General features: G+C 33.4%; 1 protein-coding gene across 1 annotated transcript in view; it reads left to right on the plus strand.

The window, feature by feature from the left end:
- The window catches only part of LOC127724515 (heavy metal-binding protein HIP-like), a 31788-nt gene extending 25019 nt beyond the window's left edge, over positions 1-6769 (plus strand). The window contains exon 4 of the transcript XR_007992535.1: positions 6569-6769. The gene's annotated coding sequence lies outside the window, so the exon portion shown is untranslated. The remainder of the gene's footprint in view (positions 1-6568) is intronic.
- Positions 6770-14702: the final 7933 nt, after the last annotated feature.

Consider the following 14702-nt stretch of genomic DNA (forward strand, 5'->3'; position numbering starts at 1 on the left):
TGTGCTTCGTACAGTGAAGTGCGACTCCATCTAGAAAGTATTATCGGTGGGATGGGGGTCTTGTTAAAGAAGTTGCTGATAACATTGATCTGAATACGTGATAAATAGATGAAAAAAAACCCTTTCATTAAAGGCATGGGCAGTTTTTCAAGTCAGTAGACCGAGGATGCCAAACATTTGAACAAAACTCCCCAGAGTTTATAATGCATATTGATTAAAACATCATTTTGTGCTACAGAAAGAAAAAATTCTCAGGATAAGGTATAGGTGCTATTGAGATCTTTATCGGCGGTATTCTTTAATTAACTTTTGCATTACAATTTGACACTCCCCAACTTCCTTTCTGCAGTGAGTAAAATAGCACTCTTCCAGATGTCAGGCCAGAATTCTTAGTTTTTTCATACCCTCCCATTATGGACTTGAAGCCAAGTTATATGTCAACAGTATATACTACCATGAAAAATGCTTGGACATGACCGAGTTAATTGGACAAAATCATGTTATTCAGACATCTACATGTAACCAACAACTGTATGGGAAATTCATTTTGTATGTGCCTGTCCCAAGTCAGGAGCCTGTCATTCAGTGGTTGTCGATTGTTTCTGTATATCATATTGGTTTCAGTTCATTATTATGTACGTAAATCAGGTCGTTTGATTTTTGGTTTAAATTGTTTTACATTTGTCATTTCGGAGACATTACGAGCTGTCTATGCGGTAAGTCTTTAACTCATTGTTGAAGGCGGTACGTAGACCTATAGATATTAGCTTATGTGTCAGTTGGTCTCGTATGGAGGGTTTTCGCATTGGCAGTCGTATCACATCTTCTTATCTTTATATTGAATACCTATTGAAGTATGTGGCACCTTGCAAGGGAAAAAAGATGGGATTAAAGGTGTTAACCGATCATGAAATAGACATTTAACCAGAACAATATACACAACAGTAGATAATACTATGGAAGCAGAAATAATTGTGAAAAACCCCGAAGAAACGAGTAGTCTATAAACATAAAAGTATCCGCAAATAGATTCAATTTTAGGTCATATTTGACTGTAGTGTTCTTTTGCTTCTGGTTTGATACCCCACCCAATATGATAGTCTAAAATAATTTTGAAATATTGTCTTTCATGAAATTTGAATTTTACTGGAAATTAGAATAAGGTGACCTAAACATTTGTTAAAGTTTTGTTTCAAAACGTTGTTTTCGGATTTTTTTGGTGAAAAAAATGTTTATGTTGAGGTTTGTGTATTCAAACAGACATTACTAAAGCCAAAAACAGTACCGTTTGTATTTAGATAGAGATTAGAAATAGAAAAAAATGTCAAAATTGAAACCCTTCAAAATGTTCGCCGATTTGTAAAGATGACTTTTGACCTTTGACCTCAATTTAAAAAAAATGTGACCATATCAGGGCCGTAAAACAGGCATATTATCATAGTAAAAGGTTTACTGATTTGAATGATATATACTAGTCAACAAAAGAACGTGACATGTTTGTAAGATCATTTACATTTTCATAACAAAAAATTGATAACAATAAGTTAATGGAATAGTTATCTAACATCATTTTCAAGAGAACAATTACAAGTTTTGAAAAAATATTGCACATTTTCGGACAATTTGAATAAGACAAGTTCAAAATTCAAGTTAACATGTCAATACCGTGTATGACCACCTCTTGCATTTATAACCGCCTGACACCTACGTCGCATTGAATCAATAAGACGTCGAATGAAATCTTCGGGGGATGTTGTTCCATTTCCTGAAAAGTGCTATTCGGCGAGCGTTTGCGGTGGATGAGGGCTATTTCTGATACGTCGCCCCAGTTCGTCCCAAATATGTTCGATTGGCGATAAATCTGGAGACATTGCTGACCATGGCAACACACGAATGTGATTATTCTCAAAAAAGTTCATCGAAATGTGTGCCACGTGACAACGGGTGTTTTCCTGCTGAAAAATGTCTTCGGAGAAACAAGAGAACGACTGGAGCCAGATTTTAGTCCCTATACCTTGTTGTATTTAGGTTGCCATCAATAAATGTGAGATCGGTGCGTTCTTGGTCGGTTATTCCGCCCCATACCATAATTCCGCCACCACCAAACCAATCTGTTTCCTGTGTGAACGCATCAGAAAATCGTGCATTGCGCCTCCGGTAGACCCTGGCTCTGCCGTCGCTAAATTTCAAGTTGAATTTCGATTCTTCGGTAAAAAGGACCTGTCTCCATGTTAGCATATCTATCGAATCTGTACCCGAGTCCATTGAAGTCGCGCCATCCTGTGACGCTTGCGTAAAAATATGTCTTTTTTTACAATTAGTAAATTTGATAGATAAATTGTAAATCATTCAGGTTACTAGTTTTAATCTTGAAAATATTTTAAATTAATATATGTATTTCTTTTTAATTAAAAACCAATGTAACGTTTCTTTTTTGGCCTAGTATATTACAGTATATAGGTGTGTGCTCGTAGGGATAATTAAATTCCCAAAAATCTGCCCTCAGTCATCGCACTACATAGTGTGTTGGCTGTTATTAAATACTGGTTAATCGATTTAAATCCCAGATGACATGTTTTGACATATTTGTAATTCTTTGACACAATATGAATATGATTTTATTATTCCGGGGTCCATTCGGAATTTGGAATTAATCGAGTTTTAGACAACGAGTTTGAACTGTATGTTGTTGTGTATACTTTACTACGCCAGAGCATGGGCTAAACGAGAAGAAGTTGAACTGGACACTTTGTCAGAATGGGTCAAAACTATCAGGTCTCTGATAAAACGTCGCATTCATAAGTTGAAAAACTGTGTGAATGATCTACCAAAGTCCGTTTTTAGAGACAAAGAGGATGTGAAATGTCTATCATCTCTTCATGATAAGTATGTTGTTGTTCCTGCGGACAAAGCTTCAAATAAAATTGTCTTTGTATGTAAATCGTATTACTACGAATGTCTTGTAAAAGAATAAGAAAATAAATGAGCACTCATGTAATCCCACATACAAAGACATATCATTTGACAAGGATGAGATTTTGGCAAATCATAAGTCCTTCATGGCTTCAATGAACATTACATTGCACAACAAATCGGTGGACTTACCTTGTTTGTATTGGATACCTCAGCTTCACAAAATTCCGTACAAACAACGGTTCTTTGCCGGCTCATCTGCATGTTCCACTAAAGAATTGTCCATTCGATTGACTAAAATTCTGTCCGCAGTGAAAGAGGGTCTTCAGAAATACTGTGAAACTGTTTACTCGTGTAGTGGTATTAACCATATGTGGATTCTTAAAAATTCTAAAGAACTTCTAGATAATTTTAAATCTCGGTCTTTTTCCGAAATTAGTTCTATCAAAACTTTTGATTTTTCAACCCTGTATACCACCATTCCCCATGTTAAATTGAAAAATCGCCTGAAAGAGATAATCCACAATGTCTTTCAACATAAAAATGGTTGCATACGCTATAAATTTATTACGTTGGGATATCATAAGGCATATTTTGTTAAAAGTGAACAAAAGGGTAAAACATGCTACACAGAGAAACAAGTGATCAGTATGCTGGAGTTTCTTATCGACAACATATTTGTAGAATTTGGAGGTAGACTTTTTCAACAAATTGTCGGCATTCCTATGGAAACGAACTGTGCGCCTCTCCTTGCCGACCTCTTCTTATTTTCATATGAATCGGAGTTCCTTCAGACACTTGTCAAAAACAAGAAGATCAAAGAAGCCAGATTATTTAATTTCACTTTCAGATATATTGATGATGTTCTTTTCATTAACAATCCATCCGAACTTTTTTGATTTGGTTCCATTGATATATCCCCCAAAACTAGAAATTAAAAAAAAACAACAGACACGGCTTCCTCCGCCTCATTTTTAGACTTATACCTCGAATTTGACATACACAGTCATCTCAGTACCAGAATCTATAACAAACGAGACGATTTTAATTTTGAAATTATCAATTTCCCCCACCTTAGTAGCAATATACCAACTTTACCTGCATATGGGATACACATTTCCCAACTTATTCGATATTCAAGAGCTTGCAGCTCCTACTCAGACTTTGTAAAACGTCACCAGTGTCTGAGCAGAAAGTTGATGAACCCGGGGTATGTCAAAGAACGTCTCGTACTTTTTCTAAAAAAAGTTCATCGGAAGGTACCAATACCTTGTTGATAAATATTCCGTATCAACTTCAAAAATAATACATGATGGTCTTGATGTATAGATTCTGCGTACTGACGTTGTTTATCATCTTAACAACGTGTTATATTGTTCTTTTATTTGTCTTTGTTCTATTATTAATATTACTTTTACTGTTTGGTCTGTTTTCTGTGATATCCATTTGACGTGGCTCGGTACTTATACATCCCGTCAATGTGTTTGTATTATCTTTCATTTTTGCTGGTGTGTTTTGTATGTGCGACTTTTTGTGTTTCTTTGGTTCATATGATGTGACTCTGTACTTTTAAAGATCCCGCCATTATGTTATTGTTCTATTATATGTCATTATGTTATTGTTCTATTATATGTCATTATGTTATTGTTCTATTATAAATTTGAAAATCCTTTGAACGACAAAATTATTTTACTCGCATAGTGGTATTAACCATATGTGGATTCTTAAAAATTCTAAAATAACTTCTGGATAATTTTAAATCTCGGTCTGTTTCTGAAATTAGTTCTAACATAACTTTTGATTTTTTTTAACCCTGTATACCACCATTCCCCATGTGAAATTATAAAAAAAATTTGAAAATACTTTGAACGACAAAATTATTTAATATTTCTTCCTATGTGACGTTTACATTTTATGACTTTAGACGGGAAGCAATGAATGTGGTTTTAAATTTGATAGATGCTTTTTGTGCCTTTTTGTTAAATATTTGTTTGTTTTGAGATTGTGACACAGTGATGACTGATGTACCCATATTTTGACTATTTACCTATTATGTCTGTTTTGTTCACGCTTCGTTGTAAATATAATGGAATTTGATGCGACTGTCATACAAGTGATAGGTTTAGCGCTATAAAATCAGGTTCAATCCACCATTTTCTACATTTGAAAATGCCTATACCAAGTCAGGAATATGACAGTTGTTGTCCATTCGTTTGATGTGTTTTGAGTTTGCCATTTGATTAGGGACTTTCCGTTTTGAATTTTTCTCGGAGTTCAGGTTTTTTGTGATTTTACTTTTTTATATCTATTAACAGCATATCTTAAAGTTTTTATATATATATATAACAATAACATAAGAATTGTTCTTTTATCACGGATGACGAAAGAGAAGGTTGATTTTTGTGTTTATAGATAATCACATCTTTAAAAGTTCCATATGAAGAGTATAATAACAGAACTTTCACGGCATATTCGATATATCTGGATATTAAAATAGAACATCTTAATCTTATTAATTATACAGGTAATTTTATTGACGTCTAAAAATATTGAAGGTAAACCCTGATCGCTCTGTAGTTTAGAATGTCAGTAACAAAGAATGCCTCTCATTTCAAAACAATTTAAAAGCTCCATTTGTAGCTGAACAAGATATCACTTCAATAAACTGACATTTGAAATTTTACATCAGTGATGATATTGATCCTCATCTTCTAAAGATATTCAAGACATACGGAAAAAATTAGCAAATCTATTCAAAAGATATCAATGTTACAAGATCACTAGTCCAAACTGGACACACCAAAGAAAGAATACGATCAGGAATTTTGAATATAATTCAAAATCTTGAAGCCAAACAAGGGGAAATATACATTTCGAAAGTGTGAAAATGTCAAAAGAATACATGTGTAGTTTAAACTTTATATCAAATTATATAATATTTCTAAATTTATTTATATATATAAAACATAACAAATTATTCCTTTTACCAGCGGTGATGAAAGCTGAAAGTTGATTTGTTTGTTTAAAGATATTCATCTGTGTTCAAAGTCTGTAGTTAGTCTGCATATGTACAGTATAATTCAAGAACCTGCACAATATATTCGATATACATCAGGAAGAATACAACAGTTGAATGTGAAGGATTATAATTTTATCTAATTTACATATGATAATGTAAATCAATGTTACATATAGTTTGGGATGTCAGAAAGAAAGAATGCCATTTGTGTCAAACAATTTAAAAGCTCCACTGGTAGGTGAACTAGATATTACGTCAATAAACCGACAGTTGAAAACCTAAATTAGTGACATCTGGAAAAATGAGCAAGACCATTTAAAACATCAATGTTACCAGATTACTAGTCCAAATTTGATGCAATGTAGTTTGGAATGTCACTAAGAAAGATTCTAATTGTTTCAAACAATCTTAAAGCTCCACTGGGAACTAGATCATGTAGCGATCACTTCAATATACAAACAGCAGAAAACTTAAATCAATAATAATATTGATCCGCTTTTTCTGAAGATATTCGAAAATTTCGAATTAACCGAGTTAGATAAATCGAGAGTTAATTATATGTTGTTTAGACTTACTATGTTATAACATGAAATTTCAAAATTAATATTTAAAGCATAACATCAATCGTATTTTCAGATATGACGAAAGCATGAGAAGAGTTGGTGCATAGGTCCGTAGTTGCATAGAAAGAGTATAGTAACAGGAACTTCATTGCATATTTGATATATCTGGGGGGAATATCTTAGTTTTAATAATTTTACAGATAATTGTATTGACATTTATAAATATGGATGTTTAACCATGATCGCTGTGTAGTTTAAATAAACTCATCATAGATACCAGGATTAAATTTTTTATTTACGCCAGACGCGCGTTTCTTTTACAAAAGACTCATCAGTGACGCTCGAATCCAAAAAAGTTGAAAAGGCCAAATAAAGTACGAAGTTGAAGAGCATTGAGGACCAAAATTCCTTAAAAAAAAATTCAGTAAGAAAGAACGTCTCTAAATTTAAACTATTTCTGCAGATATTCAGGACATATGGAAAAATGAGCAAGCCCAATTAAAGCGTTTAAACATATTACCTGTAATATACTTTACCATCTTTATCTATTAAATTGATAAAGCCCGTAAATTCTCCAAATAATTAGTCAATTACTCTTCTACCATAATCACAAACCAAATTCACTTTTGTAGTGATAACAATAACACACAATCTGGACTAACTGTTATTGAAATACAAAAGATACTTGATAGTATAAGTAATATTTAATCCGCTTTGCTAACATACATGTCTTTAAATTTGACTGTGCTTGATTTTTTGCTAAACGTTTTGGAACACATTTAAAAAAAATGTTTTTGCCGTTGTCTGTTTAGTGAACTCATGATTATTTATGGAGTTCTTGGCATTATATTTCTCTTAACACTTTCAGATTTGTCAGTAAGAAAGAACGTCTCTAATTTTAGACTATTTTTGCAGATATTCAAGACATATGGAAAAATGAGCAAGCCCAATTAATTGGATTTGTAATAACATAAGCAACACGACGGGTGCCACATGTGGAGCAGGATCTGCTTACCATTCTGGAGCACCTGAGATCACCCCCAGTTTTTGGTGGGGTTCGTGTTGCTTAGTCTTCAGTTTTCTTTGTTGTCTTCTGTACTATAATTTGTCTGTTTGTCTTTTTATTTTTTAGCCATGGCGTTGTCAGTTTATTTTCAATTTATGAGTTTGACTGTCCCTCTGGTATTTTTCGCCCCTCTTTCAGAACTATGTGAGATATCTTTTAACTCAAATGGTATATATATAACTACTTAAAAGACAAACAAAACAATGTCACAGTACCAGCCGCAAATTCGATTTTTAAATCATCTCCTTACATTTTTTTTTATATTTTTCGACGACCATACAATAAGCATGTTTAGAAAAATATGCTAATTTAACCACTACTTTAAATCCAATACACAAAAAGAAAGCTTTTAATGAGCATTTTTTTTAACATACACAGCTTTTGATTGAATCATGAGTTCTACTTACTATGGTTTCAACTAGCAGCAGGCATATTGATATATAGATAATGTATACACAGATGTGAATTCTATTTATAGTTTATCTGTATAGATTGTGCATAAACAGGTGCCGACAACTTACATATCTTATCTTTATACATGTTATAAATGTAGTAAAGATACAAGGACGATCAAATCATAATTCATATAGAATAACCAAACAGTGTTAAGGACATTATCACCCTCAAATTCATCTGTACAAACAGACGTGATTTGTAAGTCATCTCAATCTCGCGAGAGACGAACTTACAGACAATTTTCACCACACACCTAACATGTTAAGACATATATACTCATTAGTACACGGCATCCTATTATACATATCTAGGATCTTAAAACAGCAACAATCTACATAGGCGTGGATCATTGAAAATGAACTGATGCAGTTACAAAATTTTATTATATCAATGTTCAAGAATGAAGTTTTGGAATATTAATGAATATAATAACACTAATTGTTATATATAAAAGCTTCACTTTATATTTCGCTCGATATTTCGCTAGACAATCTGTTTCATAAGATGTATGCAGCCATCCAGGTGAAATTGGATGTTGATAAGAAATGTTTGTAGCTTACTGTACATTTTGTACTATCATATCTAATCGTTTATTGTAATAATTGTATGAAAACCTGTTTTTATTTATCTCAGTGCGTTCATCAGCTTCAAGAGTGCACAACGCGTGCATCCAAATTATCTTCCGCTTATCCACGAAGATGTGGTATGATTGCCAATGAGACAACTCCCCACAAGAGACCAAATGACACAGAAATTATTGGTCACCGTACGGCCTTCAACAATGATCAAAGCCCATACCGCATAGTCAGCTATAAAAGGCCTCAAAATGACAAAATGTAAAACGGGCTAATTCATGTTAAAAAAATGAACGAAAAAAATGTGTATCACATCAACAAACGACAACCATTGAATTACAGGCTCCTTACTTGGGACAGGCACATACATACAGAATGTAGCGGGGTTAAACATGTAAGCGGGATCCCAACCCTCCGCCTAACATGGAACAGTGGTGTAACAGTACAACCTATGAACGAACTATAAAAATCAGTTGGAAAAGGCTTAACTCATCAGAAGGATACAAATAATATACAGCTAACAAAAACACAGAGTGGACATGGTACTTGTATATCTTAACAACAAAAAGACACTAAATACTGATCTGATAGTACTCAAAACTACTGGCAGCTAGTTCAAAGCCACAAATAACTAATAAAAAAAATCATGCATCTAAGACCAAATTATCAATCACTACATATCCAACATCCAATGGATTCAGTGTAAAGACATCATAAACAGTCAGAGAAAATATGACCTTGTGCATTGCCAAGATACAGGTATCCTCAGATTGTAGATTCATAAATGTGTATATGTATATAACAATAATATTTGGTTTGCTTAAAATTTACTGATAAAAAAATCAATATTAATACTAATAAAAACAATATATCTAATTACAATGTTGAATTGGTAACTTTTTAGAATAAGCTTATTTGAAGGATCGATAAGTTTACAAGGATCGTTTTTAAATTTCTGGGCACGGTAAACAACATTTCCGTAAAAAATGAGGATGTGCTATCCCGTTTGAAATAAGTTTTCTTCTGGTACAACCAAACTTCAAAACCAAATCTTTATATCTATGGAAGAATTTAGTAAAGGTTTCAAGTAATTTGTGGTAACGAAATACCTGGCTTAATGATTTACCAGTAATACATAGATTACGTTCGTTAAAATCGTGCTTAATCTATTTTTGTGACGACTTTTCCAAAATACAGTTCCTTACTTAGTTAGATCCTTTTATTTTTGGGCATAAATAACCATTTTTCACACTACTCAATAATAGGTTTTTAGAGTCACATAGATGATTTTAATAGAAGTTGAAAATTAATATATAAATCAAGGAGATTTAGAAATGTGTTCCTTTATTGAAAAAAATGAACAAATTTTCAAGCAAAATATAATTTTGCTTATATTTTGCTTTGCTGAAAAATAAAACTTATCGAACTTTTCAAGTAAAATATCATGGTACTAGAAGGAAAATTATGAAAATCCACTTCTCATGAATTACACTTTCAAAATGTTTCGAATATGAAAATATGCAGGAAAACACAGGAATTTGAACAGGAAAAAATTGAATAAAGATTTAGAAAAACAAACCACAATAAATGAAAAGGCTGACCTCGAGCTCGCAGGAGTGGTTCAATTGTGTTTGTATGGAACGCCGGAACTGTCTCATAGTGTAAATATTTAATGTGTTTTGTCACTTTCCCTTTACGTCCTGTCATTTCTTCTTTATGTTATGTGCATGTGTCTTTATTTCCTGACACTGCATCTCTGTGTTTTGTCAAATTTATTATTTGTTTGGTCAAGCAATTGTATGATATGTCATTGCTAAACTTTGTTGTGTGCAATAGACATTACATTTTGCTGTAACTACTATATATTCTGTGAATGCATCCAAACTTTATGATCAACCACCTTTACATTCTTTCATATTTTCTCTATGTTGTGACTATTCCTCCGTTACGTAAGTCAGTTAATAATTGCGTCCTGTCTCAAATGTGATTGTTATGCTGAATGTTCTAAACGTTTTGTTTTGATATATCTTTGTTCTATGAAAACCTCATGATATTATAGTCTAATGGCTTTATGTTGTTTTTATACATATGTATCTCCCGTGAAAAACATAATACATCATGGTATAGTTCATATGCGTTTTGCCGGACACTTGATACTCTCTGTTAGCATTCATTACGTCATGTGAACATGCCGTTTACATTATGTTCAAACACCTAATACATTATGTGCAAACACTTATAACGTTTTGTGCAAACATCGTTTACGTTATGTGGAAACACCTATTACGTTATGTGCAAACACCTATTATAGTTTGTGCAAACACCTATAACGTTATGTGCAAACACCTATTACGTTATGTATAACACCTATTCAATTATGTGCAAACACCTATTACGTTATGTGCAACTACATATTACAGTATGTGCAAACACCTATTACGTTATGTGCAAATGCCTATTCCATTATGTCCAAACATATATTACGTTATGTGCAAATACATATTACATTATGTGCAAACACCTATTACGTTATGTGCAAATGCCTATTCCATTATTTCCAAACATATATTACGTTATGTGCAAACACCTATTACGTTATGTGCAAACACCTATTACGTTATGTGCAAATGCCTATTCAATTATGTCCAAACATATATTACGTTATGTGCAAACACCTATTACGTTCTGGTAAACGCTTTTTTTGACACAGACTAAAACAAAACGCATCAATGATATACACTTTGAAAATTAAGAAAATAACAAGTTTGAGCTTTCTAAAAAGCTGTGGACTGCTTCGCTGTAAATATGTGTGCATCGGGTTGTTGATTTAGGATTGGAAATGTGGTATTTTTAGATATTGATTCATATAAACATGCTATAAAAGTATTTAGTTTTTAGGGGAAATTATGTAGTTCTACTTTACGAGTGTGCGTTATACACCCATGCTTTAAAAATTTTGTTCACTTTACTTGTTGAAAATTAAATCATTTACAAATATACAGAATCGACTCTAGTTTCAAAGAAATGCAACCGAAAGGAACAATACAATATAAAAAGAAGATTTGGTATGAATGCCAATGTGAAAACTCTTCACAAGAGACCACATGACGCAGAAATTAAAACGATAGGTCACCGTACGGTCTTTACCAATGAGCAAAGCCAATTCCGCACAGTCAGCTATTAAAAGGCCCCGAAATGACAAGTGTAAAACAGATCAAACCAAAAAACTAGCGGTCTAAATTATGTACCAAAAAATGAACTAAATACAAATAAGTAACACAACAACAAACGACAACCACTGAATTACGGTCTCCTGACTAGTGACAGGTACATACAGAATATGGCGGGGTTAAACATTTTAATGGGAACCGAACCTTCCCCTTAACATGGGACTGTATTGTATATTTTGAATTATTGCATGCTCATATTAATAATATTGTATTGTAATTTATTGTTATTCGGAGCGGACTTCATAAGTATGGTTTACTTGTATCCAATCCATTTCACTTTGAGTAAATAAAATATGTTTAAACTAAAACTTAACATGGGACAGTGGTGTAACATTACAACATAAGAACAAACTATAAAAACTAGTTGGAAAAAGGCTTTACTCATGAGTTGGATACACAAAGAAATACATTTAACAAAAACATAGAGTGAACATGGCCCAGTACTTGTACGTCCCAACGAAAAAAGCACACTAAGTACAGATCTGAATATACTTGCAGTTATTAACAGCCGTTAATTCAAAGTTCCCGTTGTTTCTCCCGACTGCAACCTCGAACTAGAAATATAACGGGTGTCAGGATGATTTGTTATTACCCTTCCAGTAGGCTATTCAAGCGAGAAATGTGTACCAGTTTAATGCTACCAATGCAATGACGCCTGCAATTTTCCTAGATGTTATTGTCGTTCTTTTCCCATAACTGTCATGCATATTATTCTGAATAACCTTCCTAAGACTTACTATTTTCTCCGTCCCTGACAAGGCGTATTGAGACGGGTGGGTGTCCTGATGGGGGGGGGGGGGGGGAGGTGATCAAGGATCAAGGGGCCTGCCCCTCTTATCTGAAACTTTTTAAAAACTAACAGGGATTAGGTACGATAAGCTACCCCCCCACCCCCCCACCCCCCCCCCCCCACACACTCATTTTTCGCAAAAAATGTTTGTTTCACTTATGCAAGATCTGAGGAATAGACAGTTTCATTCATGGGTAAGGTTTCAATTGATTCCTTTTTTTGGCCCAAAGACTGAGTACTTTAACTTAAACCAGTAGTTCTTTTCTTTCGCATATACGTAACAGGTTGTTAAAACCATACATGCAGTTATTCATTGAATAAAAAGATGGTTTACATATCTGCAAATGCTTAATTGTAACTTAAATTGTCATTACAGAGATTTTGGTTGCCTGATATTTAAAGTGTGTGAACATTTAGTCGATTTTACTTTGATATTTTTATGCATGTACGGGGTTATATATAAAAATAATCAATGCTATGTGTCCATAGCACCATGCCCCGATAGAACTACCATGTGTTATGTGATTCAACTGTATGTGACCACAACTTAATTCGGGGTAAAGTAAACTACTTAACCAGAGACTATCACTGCAGATAATACTTATTTTGCGCTTTCATATTTCTATGTTCTGTGCACCATTAAATTGGGTGGGGTGTCTAAATTCTATAATTTGAAAGATCTCATCGTAAATAACTTGTATTTTAAGTTTCAAGTTGGTGTGACAAAAATTCATGGGTAAATTACCTTGATCACAAATTTTTACCTGATACAAAGCAGACTAACTAACGGGAGGACGAATGCACGCCCTTTACCTCTGTACCCGGGACACAAAAAAAAAATTAGCTGAGAATTACTAGAGTAGAAATTATTGATGTATTAACTTGGCTGCTGACTTACAAACTTTACATAAACGTCCATTTATTTAATTCTCTTAGAAATATTTTAAAATTATAATATAAATCGTCACCTTATGGAGTAAAAAGTAGTACCATCCATATTATTTTGAACATTGAGTAAATTGATGTAAACTGTACAGCTGTATTGTTAATTGGTCTACGCAGTGATATTTTTTAACTAGGACCGAGAGGAAAGTGGGCGGTGATTTTGCGTTCTTTTATATTTTTTTTGTGTGATCTAAGTCAAAAGATAAATATATAAAATAACATTGAGAATGGAAATGAGGAATGTGTCAAAGAGACAACAACCCGACCATAGAGCAGACAACAGCCGAAGGCCACCAATGGGTCTTCAATGCAACGAGAAACTCCCGCACCCGGAGGAGTCCTTCGGCTGGCCCCTAAACAAATATGTATTCTAGTTCAGTAATAATGGACGTCATACTAAACTCCGAATTATACACAAGAAACTAAATTAAAATTTCATACAAGACTAACAAAGGCCAGACTTGGGACAGGCGCAAAAATGCGGCGGGGTTAAACATGTTTTTTGAGATCTCAACCCTCCCACTATACCTCTAGCCAATGTAGAAAAAACAAACACACAATAATACGCACAGTAAAACTCAGTTTAAGAAAAGTCTGAGTCCGATGTCAGAATAGGTAACAAAAGAAACTAAACAAAATGACAATAATACATAAATTAACAAAGGACTACTAGCAGTTACTGACATGCCAGCTCCAGACCTCAATTAAACTGATTGAAAGATTATGTCTTTATCATATGACTATCAAGCACAATTCCTCCCGTTAGGGTTTAGTATTATACCATCATAAAATATATGAGAAGAACATAACCCGTGTCATGCCAACAACTGGTTTTAGAATAAATGTGTTTAATTCCGACGAAAAGACCCTATAAGTGAATCAATATTAAAGCCAAAATATGCAATCTTTAATGACCTGACAACAGTATCGTAACTATATGCCTTCTTAATAAGTCAGTTTAAAGGTTTTGTTAGTTTTTGAGGTGTATACTGACATTTTTGTGCTTTGTAAAGAAAATTACCATAACAGATTGGATGTTATGAACGTATAAGATGTCTGCATGTTGAGTTATATTTACGAATAATGTCCTTGTACCGATGATAAAATTTAGTAAATGTTTTGACTAGTTTGTGATATCGAAAACC

This window comes from Mytilus californianus, unplaced genomic scaffold (genome assembly GCF_021869535.1).
Source record: "Mytilus californianus isolate M0D057914Y unplaced genomic scaffold, xbMytCali1.0.p SCAF_14, whole genome shotgun sequence".
Taxonomy (NCBI): domain Eukaryota; kingdom Metazoa; phylum Mollusca; class Bivalvia; order Mytilida; family Mytilidae; genus Mytilus; species Mytilus californianus.